This window comes from Xiphophorus maculatus, chromosome 4 (assembly GCF_002775205.1).
Source record: "Xiphophorus maculatus strain JP 163 A chromosome 4, X_maculatus-5.0-male, whole genome shotgun sequence".
NCBI classification, from domain to species: domain Eukaryota; kingdom Metazoa; phylum Chordata; class Actinopteri; order Cyprinodontiformes; family Poeciliidae; genus Xiphophorus; species Xiphophorus maculatus.
Genome location: NC_036446.1, coordinates 10713949 through 10728693, shown reverse-complemented (window position 1 = coordinate 10728693; position 14745 = coordinate 10713949).

The following is a 14745-nucleotide window of genomic DNA, read 5'->3' as shown; positions in this document are numbered from 1 at the left end:
TTTTCTATTAAAACGTCTTTGCCTACAAGCTGCCTCTGCCTTCTGCATTTGGGCCCACCTTCACACACCACAGCATCCAGTCACTTCTAGTAATACCCAACTCAACCATAAAAGAAAAGAAAACAAAAATGACTTGACACACATGTCAGGCTGTAAGCTATAAGGAGAAAGAGGCGGAGCTTGGGTCATTCCTTAGGCTTTTATTTCCTGCTAATCGGCTCTGAAAGGTCAAACATGTTTAAGGGAAACTTTTTCATAAAACAGACAGTTAGGGCACATAATGCATACAAATGAAAACAGAACATTGCCTTTTATTGCCACTTCGTTTGCAACTTTCACTCTATCTCGAGATAATTCCCATTCCTTCCATGTTGTCTCATGTTGGAGCTAGTTTGGGAGATATCATGTCCAGAGATGTTCATACAGAGATAAATCTTTTCATGCTATTCTCCAGCTCTTCCTCACGGTTATTGTCATCTTTGCATTCAATTCAGGCAGTCTCAAAAATTCAGGAATGAACAAGGAAGAAAAATGATCTGGAGATCTCTGGCAGGCTGAACAGATAATGGCAATTGATGATTTTTATGAAATTTCTTTATGTAGGCTAACATAGACTTTCTTGATTTGTGTGTTGGTTTATTAAAAAAAACATGTTTTACATCTACAGTATCTCTGGGTCTTCCGAATGGGCTATACCTGAAATCCTTCAAAGGCAGAAACCCAGGTAGCATCTTTGCCAGAAGCCTGAACCACCTCAATTGACTTCTTTTGATGTGAACGAACAGCAGCTCTGTTCCAGGATTCGCTTGTATCACTCTCTGAGTCCAGTCACAGTAGGAAGGAATCTCATGTTGGTTGTTTGTATCTGATCTCTAATCTTGTTCTTTTAAACCCAACTCTTGGAGCAACACCCATGTCACAACAGGTGAGGCCCCAATCCATCAGTCCAATTCTTCCCTCCATCAGTTCACCATCACCAGGGAGCAAGAAACCAAGATACCTGAACTTCTCTGCCTGGAACAATTGGCAGTTCAGATCTTATTCTTGCCTGGGGATACAGAAGCAGTCATAGCCATGAGAAGCAGCAGCTTATCTGTTGGTTTCTTCTTCTCCGGACAGACTCTCAACATGATAAAATAACATCCACTGAGCAAAACTTTTTTTTTTTTAAACTGTGTCCTCTCCAGCAGTGTAGCAATCAGAGTTATTGTCTGAGTGCCAAAAAGAAGCGTAATAGTTTTTCTTTGACAAATGGAGCTGTAAAGCTTCACTTTATATGTTTTTAAAGAAACATTTATTAGTATTTGCTTTGGGATTATTTTCAATCATGGAAAAGAAAGAGGAAAAAAAAGAAAGGAAAAGAGGCAGGGGAAAAACTAAGAAGAGGAAAATATAAGGAAAAAAAATAAACTTTTCTAAGTAGAAAGCAAAGCCCACCATCTGTGATACAGAGCTGAGCAAAATTATTCATGTCCATTAAACTTTCTCACATTTTGTTACATTACAGCCACCAATTTTAGGACCTTTTTCGGGAGATTTTTACGATTTTAGAGAAGTGCATAATAGTGAAGTGGAAAGCAGCAGATACAGTTTTAATTTTCTGTCCCCTTTAATTAATATCCCTAAATAAAATCTTATGCAACCAACTGTCTTCAGAAGTAATCTAATTAGTATGCCCAGTTTACTTGTGTGTGATTTAATTTCGGTATCAAAACAGCTGCTCTGTGAGGAAGTTTGTTGAAAAAAGCATTTGTGAATAAATGGCTTCATTAAGCCCCAGGAACACGTTGCACAGAGCAGCCATGAAGCTGAGGAGAAGATTAAAGCAAGGTTATGTTATAAAACAATATCCTAAGCTCTGGTCATCTTATGCTGCTCTGTTTACTCCATAACACAAAAATGAAAACAGTATGGCCAAACTGTAAACCTAACTAGACATGGCCGTCCACCTGAACTGACCGTCTGGGAAAGGACAGCAGCGATCAGAGAAGCAGCCAAGAGATCAATGTTAACTCTGCAAGAGCTGCAGAGATCCACAACTCGGGAGGGAGAAACTTTCAGATGTGCTCTCCACAAATGACAAAGCACATGCATGCGCTTGAATGCCTGGTCAAAGTCTAGACCTATGCAAAAAAAAGAAGTTGGCAACACTTAAAGACACACCTTTTCACAAATGTTCTTGATGCTGAGTTTGAGCTATTTTGCAAAGAAGAAAGTATTGAGTTTATCAGAATCATCAGAAGCCAAAAGTCTTCCCGCTGCAACTTAATACATATTAATAACACACATTTTTAATTTAAAGATATGAAAATTCAGTAATTTTCCTCATCACAATTATGCACTTGCGTTAAAATTCTAACAAAATATAAGTTTGTGGTTGTAACTTCATGTAGTGTAAAAGATGTGGGCCTTAATCCTTTCCAATGGCACTTTGTCTTTTTAACTTTGGTCTCCAGAAAATGAATTCACTTCTTCAACTCATAATTTCTTTGTTATTTGTATTAGGAGGCAGCACTGCTGTACAAATTATGTTATCCTGGGAAGATGCATTTGCATGATGAAGGCAGCATTGTAACTTGTTTGTTATTGGCTCCACAGTTGAATGGCATAGTTGAAAAGCTGGATGCTAATGCCTCTAGCATTTTAATTCAGTTCATTTAGTGTCTCTAACATTATAGTGCCAAAGGCAAGTTCTAAAAAACTACACTATACTTCAGGCCTAATGGTTAAGTTGTCATTTGAACTTTTCAATATCCTACAACTGTCCAAATTGACAGCAAAATTTAGTAATATTTAAAGACACCAGACAAAAACGAGCTTAACTTTCCAAAAACAGAGCAGATTGTAAGGACAAAATAACTGGATCATCCAACATGATAAATGACCTTCTCCTATATGACATAGTATTAATGCACTTGCTTCATGCATGTACGACCTACAAATGGAAAGAAGATCAAAACCTACAGGGATGGAATTGGAAGAGTTGAAAAGAAAAAGAAAAAGAAGTCAGCCAAATGTAGTTTTGGAAGTCCATGGTTTCCTGTCATATTGTCGCCTACAGGGACTTAAAGGATGTGTGGCAGAGACTGAGAGTATAGCAGAATCCCCCACAGAGCTGAAAGACAGACTCAGCATGAAATACATCATGTAAGACATTTGTGTAGATGTGTAAGACACGTCAGTCCGTATAATACAGCCTGTATGGGTGTGCATGTGAGCAAAAGTGTGTCTTGGCTTTACAATTGCTAAAGTGACTGGATGTGCTCGTCCAAGCATATTTCAGTCACTATGTTAAGATTTAAGATACTTTGAATTCAATGTACTTGAAAAAAACAAGGACCTGAGATGAGCTGATGGTATATTAACGCACAGGGACTTGCTTCACAACATATTCAGATTGAGCATTTAGCTTTTTGCCCCATTACGGGCAAAATTAAGCCTGAGGGTTGAGGGCCCATTTCCAAAGAGCCAGTTGGTAATGAGAGATCAGAGGCAAGGTTTATCATGGACAATAAAACATGAGAACTGCGTGTCTGTTAATAAGACCCCGAGAGGATTGGAGAGGGGCATAAAAGGCGTGGGATCCTCGGATCAAAGAAATGTCTGCAAGGAGAAATGGAGAGGAGAAAGCGAGAGGAAAAAAAGTGGCGGAAATATGACAGGAAATAAGGGACAAAAGGAAGTGGTATGAAGTGATGCAAGACACAAAAGGAATAATCACAGGAAGAAAATTCACTGAGGAACATGGCATATTGTAAAAAAAAAAAAAGGTTTTATTCATCTTTATACATGTCCATGTTTCATTTTACCATTTTAGTCCCATTTTTCAATTTTTCTAAATTTAATTAAAGTCTATTATATGATTTTTTAAAACTCGTATGGTTAAGTAACAAACTTAAGAATTATAGGGAGCATTTAGTCAAGATAGTTGCATTTGCATGTTTCTACCTGTGACATTCATTCAGAACAAGTGAAGTTTCAGATTTTCTTTAACTGGACAAACCAAAAGTACTATTAAAAAGAGTAGTTAAAAAATATATGTAAAAATCCCTACTTGTTCTTTTATGCATTACAGCGCGAAGGATGAAATATTTGATAGGTGTGAGGTTTCTTTCAGTATCTAGTTGTGTTTGATTTTGTTCTGACAAGCTGCTGCTCAAACATCAGATACGGTAGTTTCTCAAACCACATCCTAGTAGGTGTCACATCGTTTCAACAAAAAGGCTCCTTAGTCATGAGTGTTTTGCTACTCTGACTTTATTAGATGATGGTAGTTTTCAGTCCATTAAGAATCATCAAGAAACATCACTGTGGAGGAATATGGCCCACTCTTGACTGCAGATTTGTTTAATTAATCCATCTTTATGGGTCTTCCAGCATAAACAGCCACATAATCTTAATTAGATACAGGCTTGGACATTGACTAAGTCACTCCAAACCCTTTCATTTTGCGGTAGCTGCCGCTGTGGTGCTCCCACCAGCATCTCAGTGGCAGCTACTGTTTAAGCTCCTCTTTACACATGCAGAGTTAATGCATGTCCATTGCCACCTTTAATTACACATAAAGGGGTCGTCCTGAAGTGTGTCGAAAGAAGACCGATTATTGCACGTTAACCTTTGCTGGATTATTCAGAGGTTTTGGTACTTTTGGATAGCACAAGTTAAAAAGAATCGCTTCGAGCATCAGCTGCCAACCAGACGTTGCAGGTGTGGGTTATTTGACTGAAGTAACAGTGGAGTATTTGCTAGCTCATGTGTGCCGTCCCTGATGTTAGTTGCCAATTTGGGGATACGCCAGATGAAGCTAAACGCAGATCTTTGTGTAAAGTTCCTTTTTTCCCTTTTAGTCCACAGAAGATTTTCCCAAAGGTTTTGAGAATCACTGAGTTATTTTTGCCAAATGTGAAATGGGCCTTTGCATTTCTCCATTTGTGGATAATGGCTCTCACTGTTGTTTTCAAGAAGCCCCAAAGTGGTTAGAAGAGTTTTTTAACCATTTCCAGACTGTTATCTCAAGTTGGGGTTTTTTTGTCATCTATTCCAGGATTTCTTCAGATGGGTGCATTATGTATTGCTTTTTGATATTTTAAGCCTACTTCATGATGTCAGATGGGTTCTACATGTCTGGGAGTAATCAAGTCTTAGTGTCACTAGTGAAACTGAACTAAAATAGGAGTTTAATCTTAGTAAATCCTTGGACACTTACTACTCAGTTAGAGCCAAATTGTTTTCGATAGTTCATTTTCTTTTAATTAATAAAATAATCCGTGTAATTTTGTTTGTATATTTAATTAGGTTATCTGTCTGTTTTTTAAAATTTGTTTGATATTCTGAAACATTTAAATATAGAAATCTGTGAGTGGCCAAATACATTTTTACACCACTGTATACGTTTAATACACTTTTTGCAACACTTCACAATGTATACTGTCTTTGCACCAACAAAATAACATAATTTATTCTCCTGCAGAGCTATGAAGAAGTTCTGTCTAAGGATTCACTCATCTTATCTCGCTAAATGATTGGAGTGTCTCAATCTTCCTGTTTTTCCTCTCCTCCACAGCCGTTCCAAATCCCCCTGATTATCTTACCTATATTCAAGTCATTCTCCACTCTCACCTCAGCATATAATCCTATTGGTTTTCCTTGTTCTTTCTTCCTCCAGTTATTGTGTCTAAGCCTGTTCACCTTGCATGAGAGCTGTAGACTTGTGTTAATTATTAAATTCTTCACTGTGCTCATCCTAAGTTTCTGTCTGCATTTTGGTCCCACTCACAACCTACAAAACTTGACATTTTCAGTCCCAGTCCAGCCATGACTTCCACCCCTCTAGTTGTGCTTGATTATTTGGTTCATATTCAGTTAAATAAATATTCATATACTGTATATGCTGATTGACATTTAAATGTGTTTTTATGAGTATCACAACTGCAAGTCCAACTGGGCTGTACAAAAATATGGCTTTCGGTTTGGCAATGTCTGGGGGAATCCTTAGTGTTTGCCATACTTTACTTGAGATTATATTTAGATCATTTGTATCCAATAAGGACAAGATCATTTGTCCAGAAACCCTGGACAGATGACATACAGTATATCCAGTGAATAAAAATTATGTCATGGTCATTAAAAGGATGACTTCCAAACTCTATCCGCTCACATCTTTCATCTTTCCAAATAAATGTTGACATGAACACATGTTTTTAAAAAGATGCTGTATAGCTTGAGTTAGTGGAAGGCTGGATAAAGTCATTTTTCACCCTTCTGCAGGCAGGTCAGAAATGAAAACATGACTGCAGAACAGCTGCACTTGATGTGACACGAGCCCTCCCAATTTATTTTGATTGGCCGTGCTTTATGCAAGCCTCGGGTAAATTTCCCAGGGGTAAGCGTGCATCCTCTCTAGGACTGGGAAATTCAAAACATGCCTGCCCAACAGCAAAAATTACTCAAAAAGAAACCAAAAGTATCAAACAAGCAGATATGGTTGTACAGTTTGGGTCTGCTTTGAGATTTGGAAGACAATTTTCTTTTAAGACAGTACTCTTAGTTACCTTCAGGTGAAAATATTCTTGTATTTCAGGGCTGTTGACCATAAATGCAACATGACGCCCAGGCTATGGTGACTGATTTTAGTTTAGTCTAGCTCTTTTAACAAAGCCGAGAGTTTGCTATGTGAGAACTTCATTAAAGACCTCTAAATGTTTTTCTGCAGAGGCCAATCACTCTGACCAATATTGTAATTTATTTAAACCCACATAGTTTACATTGTATGGAGGCGTGTGATCCTCATCAGCAGTCTCATTAACAGGTCCAAACTATGTCTGAAGGTTCGTTGATGCAGATTGAAAAATAAACTAACAGAATGATGGTTTCCCTGACAACGCAAATCACCTTCAACTCAAACACAGTGCCATGGATTATGATTTCTCGCAACTGTCTTTGATCATACACCACACAGCAGGCACAGATGAGCAACTGATGTTGAATATTAAAAGAACATATAGCACTGAGCTGTCTGTCTCAGATATAAAGTGTTGAATTTTTTAAAAGGGATGCTGGCTGGAGGGGAGCAAATTTTCTGAGAGAAAGGTCCAGGGGTGGGCCTATGATTAAAGAAGTCAGAAGATGACAGTAGTCTGTCATTATCAAGGCCCTGACTTTTTACTGTACTGGGCCTCAGAAGGCTGCAAATATTGTTTCAATGATAAATAGATGATCAACAACGCAGCCTTCCACCCACAATAAACAAGAATGCCCCAAGCAAATATGCATGCAAGAATAATTGCATTCTCACATATTTCGAAATATCATTACAGACAGATGAGCTGAGACTTATTTAGCAAAATACAAATTGCAAGTCAGTAATGGTTTCACACAGAGAAGCTTGGAAAGGCTGGATTTGAAAATAAGGTGTTTATTTAGCCATAAAACAGGCAAATTAAAGCTTGTTATTTGGAAACACCAAAAGATGTGCATACACCAGGACGACTCCACTGTCTTAACAGCGTCCCCATTGAACATTAGTGGTTCTTCAACTTTTTATGATGAGCGCCACTCCAGTAAATACACAAGTAACACAATGTTAAAAGACATTATTAAATAGCTGAACAGGACCTGGACCCTCAGAAATCTGTTTTTGCACATATGTACCCTTCTCCCAAGACTTTTCAGAAAACTTTATCATGATTGAAATGTGTTATGTTGCTGGTAATGTTCCAAAGATTTGGAAAATGTGCAACATTTGTGACATTTCTCATCCTGCTGGTATAGAAAATCCATTATAATCCAAGAGTAGTCATTTATGTCTAGTCAAGAAAAAAAATCCAAATTATTCCCTTAGTCTTTGAATTTCAGAGAGGGAGAGAGATACCAATATACTTGTAAGAAAAAAAAGGTAGACCTGATTAGCTAATTATTTTGTTTCCTTCATTATTTCTCATATTGAAACAAGGTTTCATGTTTTTGTTTTTTAATAATTCAATTCTTGGTTTGAATAGCAGCAACAACAGCACCAATCTACCAAAGGCAAATAGTACCAATCTTCTTATTCTCTTTCAACTTTTCCCTTCAGAGGTCTTTACACCAAACATTTCTCTCAATTTATTTCTATCCTCTGCATCCTCTATTCTCACACTTACTATCTTCATGTACACCTTTCCTTTCATTTTTGCTGTTACACTTTCATCACTCATCACACCTGACACTTTTCTCCACCCATTGCAACCTGCTTGCATACTCTTCTTCACCACTTTTCCACACACTCCATTGCTTTGGACAGTGGACCTCAAGTACCTACAGTTCTCTACCTTCTTTACTTCAAGTTGCTGTAACATGACCTTTACACTGGTGTCCCTCTCATTTACACATATGTATTCTGACTTGCTGCAGCCAATATTTATTCCTTTCTTTTCCCATACACATCTCCACATCTCTAGCTTTTGCTCTACCTGCTCTCACTGCACATTACAATGTCATCTGCAAACATCATAATCCATGGAAACTCCTGTCTAAACTAATCTGTTAGCTTGTTTGTCACCAAAGCAAACACATAGGGGCTTAGAGCTGATCCTTGATGTAGTCCCACCTCCACCTACAATTCCTGTCACTACAGCACACTTGTAGTTACCTCACTGCTGTCTCACAGTTATCATATACTGTATGTCCTGTATCACTTTAACATACTTCTCTGCCACTCCAGACCTTCTCATGCAATACCACAGTTCCTGTCTCACCACTCTGTCACATTATTTGTCAAATAGTTCCAATGTAGTAGTTCAATTTCCCACTGAAGTGTCAATATTATGATTCTGAAATTTAAAAATAAGCATATTAATAAGCACATCAGTACTTTTTCCTGATGCACTGTTATCCACTTGAGTTTCTATCTTTTTTGGAGTAGTCTTGAACAACTCGTTTTTTTGGCTGTTGACGTGCATTATCTCAGAACCCCTAATTGTTTTCTGAGCAGCCCAAGTTCAGCCCAAGTGGTTCTTGGGTCAGAATTTAAGAATGAGGGCTCCACAGTAAATATTGTAAAACAAAAAGCAAAGACACCAATTCTTATAGTGAACGTTTGTAGTAGTGGAAAATGTGAATCATAATCCATGTGTATATGGCACGTCGAGAAATACACATTGTACTGATATATTGTGATCCATATTACAATTAATTATACAATTACATAATAACTGCCCTTTGGACAACTCCTATTTGTTACAACCGGCAGTGGGGATATGCTTCAAATCTCCACATCTGCACAGAAACGATGGGGTTACAAAAGTTGTCATGTGAAACCATCCTCCTTGATATTACTTTAAAAGATGCAGAAGTCATCATGGTACTCAAGATCACTCTTATCTAGTTTGAGAAGATGAAACAAGAATTATTGAAATTAATGTCAAGCATAAAGGAATTTCATAACACAGCTTTAATTACGTTTTCTTCTCTAATTACAGGGACATATAGGGAAACAAAGTAAAATTAAAATTTGCATAAATATTACTTTTCAACTTGAAAATGTTTCCCAGATTCCCTCATTTAGAAACCTAATTTTGCTTTCGAAAGCCAAGAATCAGCAGAGAAGTTAGGCTCTTTATTTATGGTTGCTTTGCTACATGGATTTTCTGTCAGTGGGAATTTAGAATTCATAAACACGGCTGACTCCTCTGCCCACGTCAGTCTGGAAGGCAATCTTCGCGCCGGTCTCACTTCCCATCCTGCGCGTCCTTAATGAAGCAGGATTGATAGCACGCCAGCGGAAACGCAGCTCACCTCATCAGCGACCAGCCAGGGGAGGGACACCCTCCAATAAATAGCCCAGTAAACACACAATTAAGGGCCCACATATCACTGCTCCGTTATTACATCCTACCAATTAAGCATCAGGGGCAACCTCCTCATTTGTATCGCTTTACGCCTGTAATCAGTAATTTAGTAATGATCTGCTGAGACTCTGCTGCAGGCTCAATAACCAGGGTGGGGGTAGGAAAGGGTGATGGGGATGGTTGGAGGGTGTTGTCAACTCTGAGAGCAGTAAAATATTAAGTGTGGAGTTCAGGCTGTGGAGCTGAGACTCTCTTATAGCACTTTTAGGCTAAAGAATGCTGAACGTTTCAGTTCGTAAGACATGTTGGAAAGTCACTGACTTGTTATAACAATATAGATATAGAAATTCACTATACTAAATACCTGAACCATGTACAAACTTAAAGAAGTCACCTTAAAGAAGCCAATATTTAAACACTTACAGTAGTAATAGTAATAACAATAATAACATTTCTGCTGTAATAAAATTTTTTCCATCATCTTTCTTAGAGGGACAGAACTCAAACCATTCTCCAGTGATGGCCATTTTTAACTGAAGTCCGTCTATCTTTATCGCATGTTAAATGATTATATTTGACTGCCATCTAGTGTACCAGATTGGAAAATGGATCGGGAATCTTTTCTGATGGATTTTTAGATAATGCCATTTTTTGGGCTCTATAAATAAAAAGGATTGGTCCAAAAGCTTGTTTATCAGTGCACTGTTGTCTTTTTCTAGTGATGAATAGGCAAGGGCAAGGGCCAGAGGCAAAAGAGGTACAGGTGCTCTTTTAATATGGATAATATGTCAGCAGTATAGGCTAAGATATAAAAATGCTTTTGATGTTTAATTAATTTGATCAAAATCCAATTATGAACAACAAAATGTATATGGTTGATTTTGCTTTTAAACACACACAAAAAAATCACACACTGCCAAAAAATATCACTTTTACTATTCTTGAGCAGAGATATCACAGGGGGAAACAAACAATGGCTAAAATAAGGATCAAATACATCTATGTTTTTGTCTGTGAATATCTTTCTAACATTTCAATTGACATGAAATATTGGTAACAACCCAAATAATCCACACATGCAAAGAAACTAAAATAATTTAATTCACATGAGTAGAATGGTAAAGAGAATACGTAATGAGTACATGAAGAAATGATATAGAAGACCAAAATAGATTTATTGATGTGGTGAAAGAGGACAACATGATATCAGTTGATGTGAGGGTAGAGGATGCAGAGGATAAGACTAAATGAAGACAGATGATTCGCTGTGGTGACCACTAAAGGGAAAAGCCGAAAGAGTAGAAGACATGAAGAAAGGATATGCAGAAAGCCATGAAATCGTCTGGAATCTGTCAGTATTTAAAAAGTACTGCTGCTGCTATATGTGCAAATCAGTCTCGACAGGTTTAATACCAAATGATAGCCAATAAAAAGGTTTCTAATTACTCAACTATTAAACACAGTGATTATTGAAAAGAGATCTTGACAATTAAAAGTCTTACTATTGCAAAACATACTAATTGTAATGCTAACTTCAAAATCATCCAATGTGTGCTTTTGGACCATTTTAATCTGAAAATGGAAAGAAGTTAATTTCACTACAAACCAGGAACAGCCAGACCGCCTTAAAAAAACTATGACAGACAATAAAAAATAATAATCAAAATTTTGTTAAAGAGTCAAGGAACAGAGAGAGCCTCCAAATTACATACAGGGTAGCAGGGATGTACACACACACACACACACATATATATATATATATATATATATATATATATATATATATATATATATATATATATATATATATATATATATATTTTTTTTTTTTTTTTTTTTTTTTTTTTTTATCAAATAAAACAAAAAATACTAACCTTAACCACTTAGGCCTCTCTGCACACTCCACTGCTGAAGAAAAAGCATTTTCTAGCATTTTTAAACTTAGCTGCACAAGATTTGGACAAGGCAATGAACAACTGAGACAACAATAGCTATTGTGCTTTCATAAAGGATAACAGAAAGAGAACGAAAAAAATATTCCTCTTGATGTTCCCTTTTAAATGTTGGTGCTGGAGCACAACTAGCAAATACAGACATTTAGAAAAGGAGTGGTTTAAAACTCATCCTTGCTCTAACCATATTCCAGGTTCAACTGGTTAAAAAGTTGTGCATCTGTTTGTGTTATATGTGTTGTCTTCTGCCAGGTGTCAATCATTTGTGCATATAATATAGTCTGAGCATTGACTTCATATTGATGATTTCTTGGACACCACAATAAAAATTCCTCCACTCATGTCTCATGTCTCATTTGCACTTTGTGGGAGAGCAGTGAAAGGCTAGAGCAACAGCATTAGGATGAAAATGTGTTTATAGGAAGTATTTTGTGCTTGGAGTTTACTCACAGCCACTTTTAGAAATGTATTGAAACCTGTACACCTGATTGCATTTCCTACCTTGAACTATTTTAGCCCTTCTCTCCCCCGAGACCCGCCTAACATTGCAGAGAGCAGTGGATAAAACAAAGTTAATCACAAAGCTTCTTTACCTTGCTGATCTGACTCTTATTGAATGCCTTAGTGATGAACTGCAAAGTAATATTGAATAGGACCTTAACACCTTCAGCATTTGCACGGATGAATGCATGATGAGCTTTCACAGTGGGACTATAGTTTCCCAAGAGAGCAAAGTTTCTCTTCACTGATGCTGATGGCGTTTATTAATGAAAGTAGTGGAAGCTTTTTTGAAGAGGCAGGGGGCTTTTCATAATATTCTTTGGGGATTAAAGTTGGCTTGCATGAGTGAAATCACTGAATATAAAAATAAGTTATGACAAAGTACAGTCCCCACACTTGAGGCAGATTTTTAGGTTATGCTCTATACGTGTTCCCTTTGTCTGGCTGCACCCTTATGAAGAGAAATCACTGTGATATCACTCTCATAATTATATTATTTTTTGAGCTAGCCTTGTGGATAAGTCTTTTCATTATAAATAGGAATATTTTTCAGTTTCCTTCCAGAAAACAACCATTAATCAGATTAGTTTGTGTTTGTCTTTTTTATCATTCTGTCAAAGTTTTGTTTAGGAACTGTTTTACCTGTACACAAAATACTCACATTCAGCAGAGTGTGAAGCTCTTTTTTGTTCTGAAAATGCAGTTTTAAATGAATACAAGATTTATTTCCAGGCAGCATGCCGATGTAGCTACCAACATTGCATTGTTTTTATAAAGGCACTAAGGCTCCACACATACTGCAGTCCCCTTTCTTCTTGCTTTCAGAATAAATGTCTTGGTGAAAAAAGGGACTGGGGAAATGGCACAAATTAATGTGGATTTAAAAAAAAAAAAAACTAACTTAAAATGGCTTTTTTTAAACATGGCAATTCTAGTAGAGCAATTCCAGCCAATTCATTATGACCAAACTGCTCTTCAATCTTATCCTTTGTCCTTTTTGCTCTTGTGATGAATGTCTGCCACCTGTTTATCCAATGCAACAAGAGAAGACTGCTGGTTTGATTGTTCCCCTCAGAGAAACATTGAGGCATAGAAAAGACCATTGGATCCAAGGATGGATAAATACTATTTTAGTTTACACACTGACAGGTGCAATCTATATATTTTCTCTAAAACGGCACCTACATTCTTCAAGGGCTAGTGATGTTTGCATAATTGTATTTTTGCTCACTTTTCATCTTGTAGGGCTGATCATAAGAAGCAGCTAACTCTGGGAGATTTCCACTGTACAGAGGAACCACTTTACACAGAAAGCAGAAGCTGAAGCTGGAAAGAAAAAAAACAGGTGAGGAATGTGTTTCAAACTGAAATGTGTGTAATTGATATTCTTCAAAGACTAATTTGGGACGAGTGTGTGCCAGCGGAATAGAAGCAGCAGGAAATATCTCTGCTCCGTATCTGATAAGGAAGCAATTTTTACTGTGTCCTTGCATGCTGACCAGCTGCGCTGCAAAGCAATGGTCCATTACATGAACTCACGAACAAACCTACTCATAAACCAAAGACAAATAAACACACACTTTCAATCCTGTGTCAGATACAAAGATTTCATCTTCTTCTGATATGTGAACAAAGGGAGATCTTCTCCCAATGGTAAACAAAACACTGAAAAATAAGATAGCAGCAAACAGACACCACGACTCAGAGACAACAACACAAGCATGTACAAATTATTCACACAACTTTACAAATGTAGTTTTCCTTTCCCACTTATTAATATATAATGCAGGGAAAAACTTAAACTGAAAACTTATGCAAACATTTGACAAAAGAGATTTGAAGGAAAGCTTTGATCGCACTCCTTTTATGAGTGCCACTAAGTATAGAGTATTATAATTACTATTTTGAAATTAAGATTTTTGTGCTTGCTTCAAAATACGGATAAGAAGCCAAAAACACATTCCTCATATACGTCCACGTGACTTCTTCTCAGACAGGCTTATGACATTTGGCAATTTTATCAAACAAAACTTTTGAACACAGAAATATTGCTCCAGAAATATTTGGATGCAGAAGATAGTCACAGGTAGAAAATAACTAAAAAAGAAGCTTTTGCTTCACACAAATTATTTTCACTTTCCAAGATTTACTGCAGGTGCAGTTCACATATTAGGAAACTCAAACATTGAGAATATTTACACACCTGTGAAACACTTGTGAAGGAATAGTCAGGCACCTAACCCCTGTAATTAAACATTCTAACATGGGTATTTGAGATTGCACACCTGTGGAATGTCTTCCTACATTAAACATTTTTCTTGGATTTATTTTTTATGCAATGCCTATTTTTTTCGCTTGGCATATTTGAAGGTTTGCTCAGTGTTGCTTTTACACCAAACAGATCTGTGTGAACTTTGAAGCTTGAGTGTTTTTGCCTTACAAAGACATGGTTGTCTGTCTGTCTGTGT